We start from the raw sequence: 8,390 nt of genomic DNA, 5'->3' as shown, positions 1-8,390 counted from the left end.
ACTCTACGATTACCAATTTGAAATCATTTTAGGGTGAAGAACAATTCATGGTTCCTGAGCTGGTTGATACTAATCAAGATCTTACTTTTCAGCATGGAGAACACAATACAAGTATCCAGCGCTAAACACAATACAGACTGCAGAGCATGGAGAACACATATGTAACAGAAAATGGTTATTAAAAAAATCTTCTCTTTGCTATGCAAATCTTCATTTTTAGTTTCACATATTCTATGATTATTTCAATATTTACTCTTAGAATCTGGTTGAAAAGGGTATAAAGGCGTGAATATATTCAGAACATGAAGGATTCCTAGACTGGATGGAATAACATGACACTAACACAAATACATAGATGGACACAGTGATTATTATTATTTTCCCATCAATACCAAGAAAGAATTCTAATAGTCGGTGTCTTCCTAAGAGTCCTAATACTCCCATCTTTCTGGATCTCCCTTGAAATACACAGTACCGCCACGCAACGTATGAGCCAACAGAAAAAGAAGGCATAGACGCATGACACAAAAGGAGATGGTTATATTTGGGTAAACGATGCCTGTGTCACCAAGTCAAGAAAATCAATATGATCCATCCATAATCAATTCATGCACTACATATCGAGGATGAAGTTGTACGGAATTCAGAAATTCACTCATGAACAAAAATAACATGTCTCGATTCTCACAGGCACACAAAGTATAAGAGAGAGAGCAGAGGAGAGGAGACAATGTGGTACCTATACTAGATGGAAGCGTCGGAGATGTTCTCCCCACGCACAACATAGGGTGGCTTCATGTGCACATAACCTGCATGAGGAAACTACATCAGGGGAGAAATGGTTGTTTCAAAACCTGTTGCATGAATCCTTCAGAAATTAGAGGGTGGTACATGGACTGGACCTGTGGTCAGGGAAGGAGCAGGAGACACGGATTCACATCCACAGGGGTTGGGTCGGCCAGACTCAGCTGCCCAACCTCTACCTAGCCATGGCGTTGACATTGAAGGGGATCTTGAGCTCCACCAGCGCCTCCCCTGTGGGCAACCAGAGCAAGAGGCAAACATCAACCATGGAAGAATGCAATGACAACTATTCAATGGCAACCAGTACCAAAAGAATAATTAATATTGTTTCAATGGCGTTGAATCATCCAAGATAATACAACGGCTGTTGATCTTTCAAACAAACTAAAAATGGAAGGATGCAATGGCAACTAGTCACGGCCATCTAAGATACGGCGATATGCATATGGATACAGACACCGTGATACGGGGATATGTCAATTTTTTGAAAACGCGGATATGGGAGCATGTTTGTATATATATATAATAAAATGCAAATATATATATATATAGGAAATAATGATTATATGAAAAATATGACAGTTTAAGAATACTAATAAGGTGATACAAACATGGAAAATGCACCAAATATATGATCCTAGTTCTCTTCAGCTGCTGCAACTTCAATTTGAAGTTGCGGAAGGGTATGATTAGTCACATCTGGGCACTCAAGGAGTTGATCTTGGGAAGAATGAGGCGAGAAAAGGGAGGTGGCTATTGTAGGAATGGGCATATAGGCTTTTCCCGTGTCCATGAGGTATCCCAGAGGTATCCCCAGAGTATCCAAATTATTTATTTATTTGAAAGAGAAAAAATAGGGGGATACGTGTCTGATACATTTTGACAAGTATCCAAACATATCCGAGTATCCTATACATCGATGCACCAGATATGAAATTTTTCAGAAGTATCTGATACGCCCAATACGCCTCATTTTGTTTAGTAAATTTTCACAAAACAAAAATCATCCCTAGAATTAATTACGAATCAGCACTTGTAGCATGTAGACTTCAAAAGTAAGAAAACCCAAGGCAAAAATTGATCTCAAAGGGATGCATATACATCGACAAAACTGTGAAGTAATCATGCATCAATGGTTATGATTCAATCATAATAGGCAAACAATATAAAATCTTACAGTCTACAGCATCTACTAGAAAATAATATGTTTGCACACATAGAGCAAACATGCTTCATTCTTTGTTTGCATCCAACCCATCACAGAGCAAAATTACTACTTTGTTTGTACCCAACCTATCATAAAGCGAAACTTCTTGCTTACAGGAAAGGAATGTATGATTTGCTAAACTAGAGAATGGTGAGATCTAATACAAGGATATAAATCCTATGATTCAGCACTCCAAAAAAAGGAACCAAACCTTAGTTGGATGCTGATTGTAAAATATTGCCTCTGTAAAGAAATATTAGTGATCTAAACGGTCTTATATTTCTTTAGAGAGAGTATATAACAGGTATACTTCAGCAAATAATGATGCAAACAAAACAGTTCCAAAGTAAATGATACTTAATCATCGGTTCAATGGCCGGAACCACAATCGACCATGACTCATCATTGGCCAGAACATCTCAGAGAGAGAGAGAGAGAGAGATAGAGAGAGAGAGACAGAGAGAGAGAGAGAGAGAGACTTGCCTGAACCGGGGAAGAGGCGACCACCACTGCCGTAGTTGAAGATCCCAAGCTTGTAGAAGGTTAGGCGACCTCAAAGACTCCTCTACTATTTCTGAAAAGAAAAAAACAGGAGGACTAATCAAAACATGACCACAGATTAAATTTCTTAGAAAGCTGCATATGAGCTAGAATACTAGACTATGCACTGCACATAAATGGACTGAAAGCCCAAAACTATCCACTAGGTCAAAGCATACATACCATTGTCTGTGTGGTTGCAGACGTGTACGTACATACCGGTTGATCAGTCTGTCCGCCACGATGAACCATGGCTGAGTAAGGAGCGGTAGCAGTTCAGGCTGTCTCGTCTAAATCATGTACACATACGACATCCACGCGGCAAAAAAGACGGCCACGTATGTACATACGGGTGTGGTCTCGAACGTGTACAACGATGGCATCTTGTTCATCGGCAGCCAACCAGCTTGGTAGGAACGGAGAAACAACGTCGTGTTCATCGGGGCAACCGACTGGTCGGAATGGGTCCTATTCAATGGGAGCCAACTGGCTTGGATGGGACAGTCAAAACGGGGTCTAGCATACCGCTGTATGGAGGAAGTGCCTTCTATTTGACCACCTACGATCGAAATGGGATCCTGTTCATCGGGAGGGTCTGGCGTATAGCAAACGGAGGAAACAGACTTCTGTTCGAGCTCCTACGGTCGAAACAGGGTCATGTTGATCAGGAGGGGTCTGGCGTACCGCAAGACGAAGGAAACAGACTCCTCTTCGACCACCTACGGTCGAAACAGGGTCCTGTTCATCGTGAGGGGTGTGGCGTACCGCAAAGCGGGACTCCCCGGGCTATTGTTCATCCACCTTCGACTTGCTCCAGCCTCCACATGCTACTGTTCATCCACCGTCGACCTCCACCAACCACTGTTCATCCATGGGCTACTGTTTCCACCAACTACTGCTCAACCAGCATCCACGGAGTCCTGTTCCTCCACACCCAACCGACTGTGGTGTGTGGCGGCCTCCTCAGGGTCCAGTTCATCCAGCAGCAATTGCATACTACCACGGGTTCTAGTTCCTCCAGCGGAAACCACCTACACACGGCCGGGGTCTTGTTCATCCAGCCCCCACTAGGAACTGTTCATCCATAACCAACCCAACCAGCTCGACTCACCACGTGTCGACTCATTCTATGTATCGCGCGCGCGGCAGCAACATGGACTGTTCATCCAGAGGCAACCCAACCGGCTAGCCAGCTACATCTCGCACGTGTGTACGATCGGCTTCAGTAAGCAGTAGATGTGATCGATCGGGTTCAGATAGCAGCGAAGGAGTCGATCGGGTTTAGTTAGAAGCGAATGGATTGATCGATCAGCTTCCGTACGTAGTAGTGCGATCGCTTAGGTTCAGTAAGTGAACGCCTCTCTCGGGTTTAGTTAGAGCAAACACGGCTCGCACCACGCGCAAGTATGAGAGAGAACACGCAAACCACACTGCATTGCTCAGCCCCGACCACCCACCGTAACTGGGAACTCCGCAGAAATTTCCTCACCCTCATTTCTACCACGATTTTTTATGTCATGGACGGCCCACAGAATCTCATGCAGGTGCACCCCCGGCCCGCCCAAGACGAAAATCCCATTTTCTGTCATGATTTTTTGTCATAGAAGTAGGAGCCCACCACATCTATGATGATACGAGTTTTTGTCACAATTATTATCATAGAAGTGTCATAACAATGACCAAAAAAGAATTCATTCGGGCCATAATGTCATGGATGTGTATTTTTTTGTAGTGTAGGAAGATGGAGAGCATATCTAGAGAGGTTTTTATCTCATTGTGCATAAATCTGGAACAACTAACTAAGTAGCGGATGCTTTGAGTCGTCGTGCATTCCTCTTGACTTCTTTGAGAAGGAACTTCCATGCGTCGATAAAAAGGAGTTGTATGAGGATGATGAAGACTTTGGCCATGTTTGGGTGAAGCACATAAGGCACCAGCCTTAGGTGATGACTATTTGGCGCAAGATGGCTATCTCACAAAAAATAATCATTTGTGCATTTAAAGAAGTTCTCTACATGACAAACTGTCCAACAAGGTCTATTCAAGTTATCTTAATTCTGTACATGACAAGACAATATCTAACCTAGAGGCTTAGTACTTTTGGCCGCAACTAAAGAGAGATGTTGGAATGTTTGTTTAGCGGTTCCCCATATTTCAAACCTAGAAATGCCAAGTTAAGAACACGGGGTTATACATGCCTTTGCTTGTTCCTTTTGCTCCATGGGAGGATATCTCTATGGACTTCATCTTGGGCTTGCCATTGACAAGACAAGGGAATAATGTTGCATTTGTTGTCGTGATCAGATTATCTAAGATGACTCATTTCATCCCATGCTGCAAGACAACATATGCTCATCATGTGGCAAACCTATTCTTTCAAGATGTGATCAGACTTCATGGAGTTCCAAGTTCCATCATCTTAGATCGTGATAGCAAGTTTCTTGCTGCATTTTTGCTCACTTTATCGAAGCAATTGAACATAAATTAAAAAATTCAGCACTACCCATCCACAAACAGATGGATAAACAGAAGTGGTGAACAAAATTTTGGCTAATATGATCCATTGCATTTGTGAAGAAAGAAAGGGACAATGGCATTTGTCTTTCTCTCTTGCAGAGTCCTCCTACAATAACTCCAAGTATAGACCCACGGGAAGGACTCATTTTTCCATTCTCTACACTAAAGTTCCAATACATGTGGTGGACCTAGTGAAGCTACCATCAACAGGAAACTCAAAAGCAGCATTGTCCTTGGTGGATAATTATGCTGAGTTATTTGAAGATATTTGTGGTGTTTTGGAAACCACAAAATCGGAAATATAAACAACTTGTTGACAACAAAAGGAGGCCGAAATCATTCCATGTTGGTGATAAGGTGATGCTTTACCTCCAAAAAGAAAGGTTGCCCTTGAGGTATTAATGGGAAGTTTAGGCAGCGAAAGTATGAATCCTTCTCCATGATAAGGAAGATAAATGATAATGCTTATGAGATAGATCTTGTAAGAGAGATGAGTATATCCAACACTTCGAATGTTGTATACTTGACTCTCTACTATCCAGAAGAAGCGCTCTATGAAGATAACTCGAGGGCGAGTTCCAAACAACTAGAGGAGAATGATGACGAACAATAGATGAGGAACAAAAATCATATGTCAGATCTGTTTGGCTACTTCTAGATACTTCCACTCTAGTGTAGTATTTATTTTCTTTTCTTTACCATACCTACCGTTTTCTAGAGTCCTCTAGTAATGAGTAGCTGTGAGTAGAATGGTGAATCTTAAATAATATTTTCTAGAGTGTTCCATCTATAAAAAGATATGAGTAGAAGTGAGATGTGAGGGCCTCCCAAAGACCTATAAATAGAGGTCATCACATTTAGTTTGTAACCAAACTATGTACCCCACTACCTATGATAGAACTTGATATTCTTATCTAAGATCGTGGACTAGGTTTGTGTCAGCGTTCTAGATACGGGGGTACCCAGACTAGCCTGCCTGCGGCCCACTGCGTGGATCCATCGGCGGCCTGGTATGACCCAACTTTAGCATCAACAATTAAACACCCTCGCGAGGGGCCAAGCCTCGCGAGGCGGACGACGCCAAGACCTCCAATGGATCGGCCTCCTCAGGTTAGCTCCCGAGGAGAGGATATCTCTATGCAAGGCGCACCTCATGAGGCTCAGCTGACATGAGCCATGACGACCAAGGCTAGGAGGGCGCCAGCGGGCACAAAGTACCAGTTTCCTCTTTGGTGTAAAGGAGGCAGGCAGCAGGCGCGGAGTCCAGAGGAATCAGCTAAAGGTTTCCATTCCGATGCAACAAGACCAAGACCGCCAGGACGGCAGGACGAAGGTCATCGCTGAGCCTATCGCAGCGTCACGACCAGAGGCTTTTGCAGGCGAAGATCACTTTAGTCAGGATAGGATGTACTTATTGGCTCCCTTCAAATCTGGCCGTTGTGGATCCCTTCCCGCCAACATTTGGGAAGAGGACCAAGGCCACTATAAATAGAACTTAGCCACCACCAAGGAGAAGGACTGGATCCATTCCGCATACACCACCTCACCAGCTCACCCGAGCTCAAGAACACACCCCGTGAGGTCGTGCTCACTGTACTTGTTCATCCTCAGCCCCTTGACGCAAATCCACCACAAAGAAGGAGTAGGGTTTTACACCGCAAGGTGGCCCAAACCTGGGTAAACTGCTGTGTATCTCTGTCCCTTCGAGCTCGACACGCTAGGTTGTGAGGTATCATGAGTAGCAGGCTGGGTCGGTTGAGATCTCCACACGCACCCAAGTGTTCGAACCTCTCAAGGGTTAGCGGAACCCGAAATCCGACATCCGGCGCGCTAGGTAGGGGTGCGTCTGAGCTTCTCTTTCGCCAGACAGTCCGCCAACATGCCACCATCGCCATGGCCGACGCCCCGATGGCCTGTGTCAAGTAGTAGGTCGCCCCCCAATCCCAGCAGCATCGGCCAACAAGGAGGACCTCCACTACGCACTGCTTGCAGCCCGCGCACCGCCTGGTGCCATCGGCCATGGGCGGCATGGACCGACACTGGCCCTTCTTGAACCGTGCCGCCGCGTGGTCCTCAAGCTACGCCACGGAGACATCGCCACACACCCACAGGGAGCAGGCGAATGTGCGAGCCGCGGTCATCGTAGTTGGAGAGTTGCAGAGGTGCAGATTGATGGAGAGCGGCCGTGATACCATGTTGGAGCGGGTCAGCGAGGTGGTGGACGCTGCATGCAGTGGTGCAGCGATGTTCTGCACCTTGCCTATGTCATGGGCGGTGGCGGAGGTGCTTTCCCATCCCCGCTACACCCGTGCCCCCATTTCAGGGCCCCTGCAGAACCTCCTTACGTCAACGCGGCCCGCGGCACCGCCCATTCCACCCCAACCATTCCACCACGGGGCGGGGTGAGCCTGAACGGCTTTCCTGGAAGCTGGGGGGGGGTACCAGTCCTAATCCCCTGGAACCAGGTGCTAAGCCCAGAGGGCAGCGCCGCAAGGCCCCCAGGCAGCGACTCATGTGCGGCCAGCCCAGAAGCTTACGTGCCGGCTGCGGTAGGACAGATCTATGCATCAGAAGGAGGCCCCACCCAATCTCCTGCACCAGGCAGGGTGCTGGGGGCACGCGAGGGCGAGGCTTGCTGTGAGCCGCTGCAGGACTCCACCAAGGCCTTCAATGACGGCAGTCATTGGGTATAGCCTATGACTCAGGAGCACGATTACACTAACCATGGATCACATGTGAAACAAGAAGCAGCCTCGCCGTAGGCGAATGGCGGACCTTGGGAGCAACGTGGGGGGAGCCTGGGCACGGAGCCCTCCCCACCCAGCATGGAGCAAGGCATCTCATGGAGGTAGCCCCCTCCATCGGGGGAGGTGCTGGCGAGCCCTTCCCCTCGAAGAGGACCTACAGTCGTCAAGGGCACCGCCAACGTCCTCCTTGCCCCTTGGTCTTGTCCTGGTTTCTGGACGCCCCAATAGTGGTCGGGGGCGGCGCAGGGCAGGGTCCTCGTCGGGCGACATGAAGCAAGGCTCCGACATGTGAAGGTCTCCTCTTGTGACACTCTCACATAATAATGAGTGGGGTTGTACATGCCCTGGAGTCTCCTAAGTGCCGCCCTAGGGCCTCACGGGGGCTCCCACCCACGTCCAAGTGGAAGCACCATGCTCTGCGCTGGCCTTCGACACTGTCCCCCAATGACTATGCCCACACCCAGTGGAAGCACTTAGCTCCGTGCTGGTGAGAAGACCAAAATACTAGCTGCGCCGGACGCGGCTATTTGCTTTCGCCCCTTTTTCTGTAGCTCGATTTGCTGCCTTCTACGAAT

Source organism: Triticum dicoccoides, chromosome 1B (genome assembly GCF_002162155.2).
Source record: "Triticum dicoccoides isolate Atlit2015 ecotype Zavitan chromosome 1B, WEW_v2.0, whole genome shotgun sequence".
Classification (NCBI taxonomy): Eukaryota; Viridiplantae; Streptophyta; class Magnoliopsida; order Poales; family Poaceae; genus Triticum; species Triticum dicoccoides.
The sequence above is the reverse complement of the archived record's forward strand: the minus strand, read 5'-3'. Positions refer to the sequence as shown.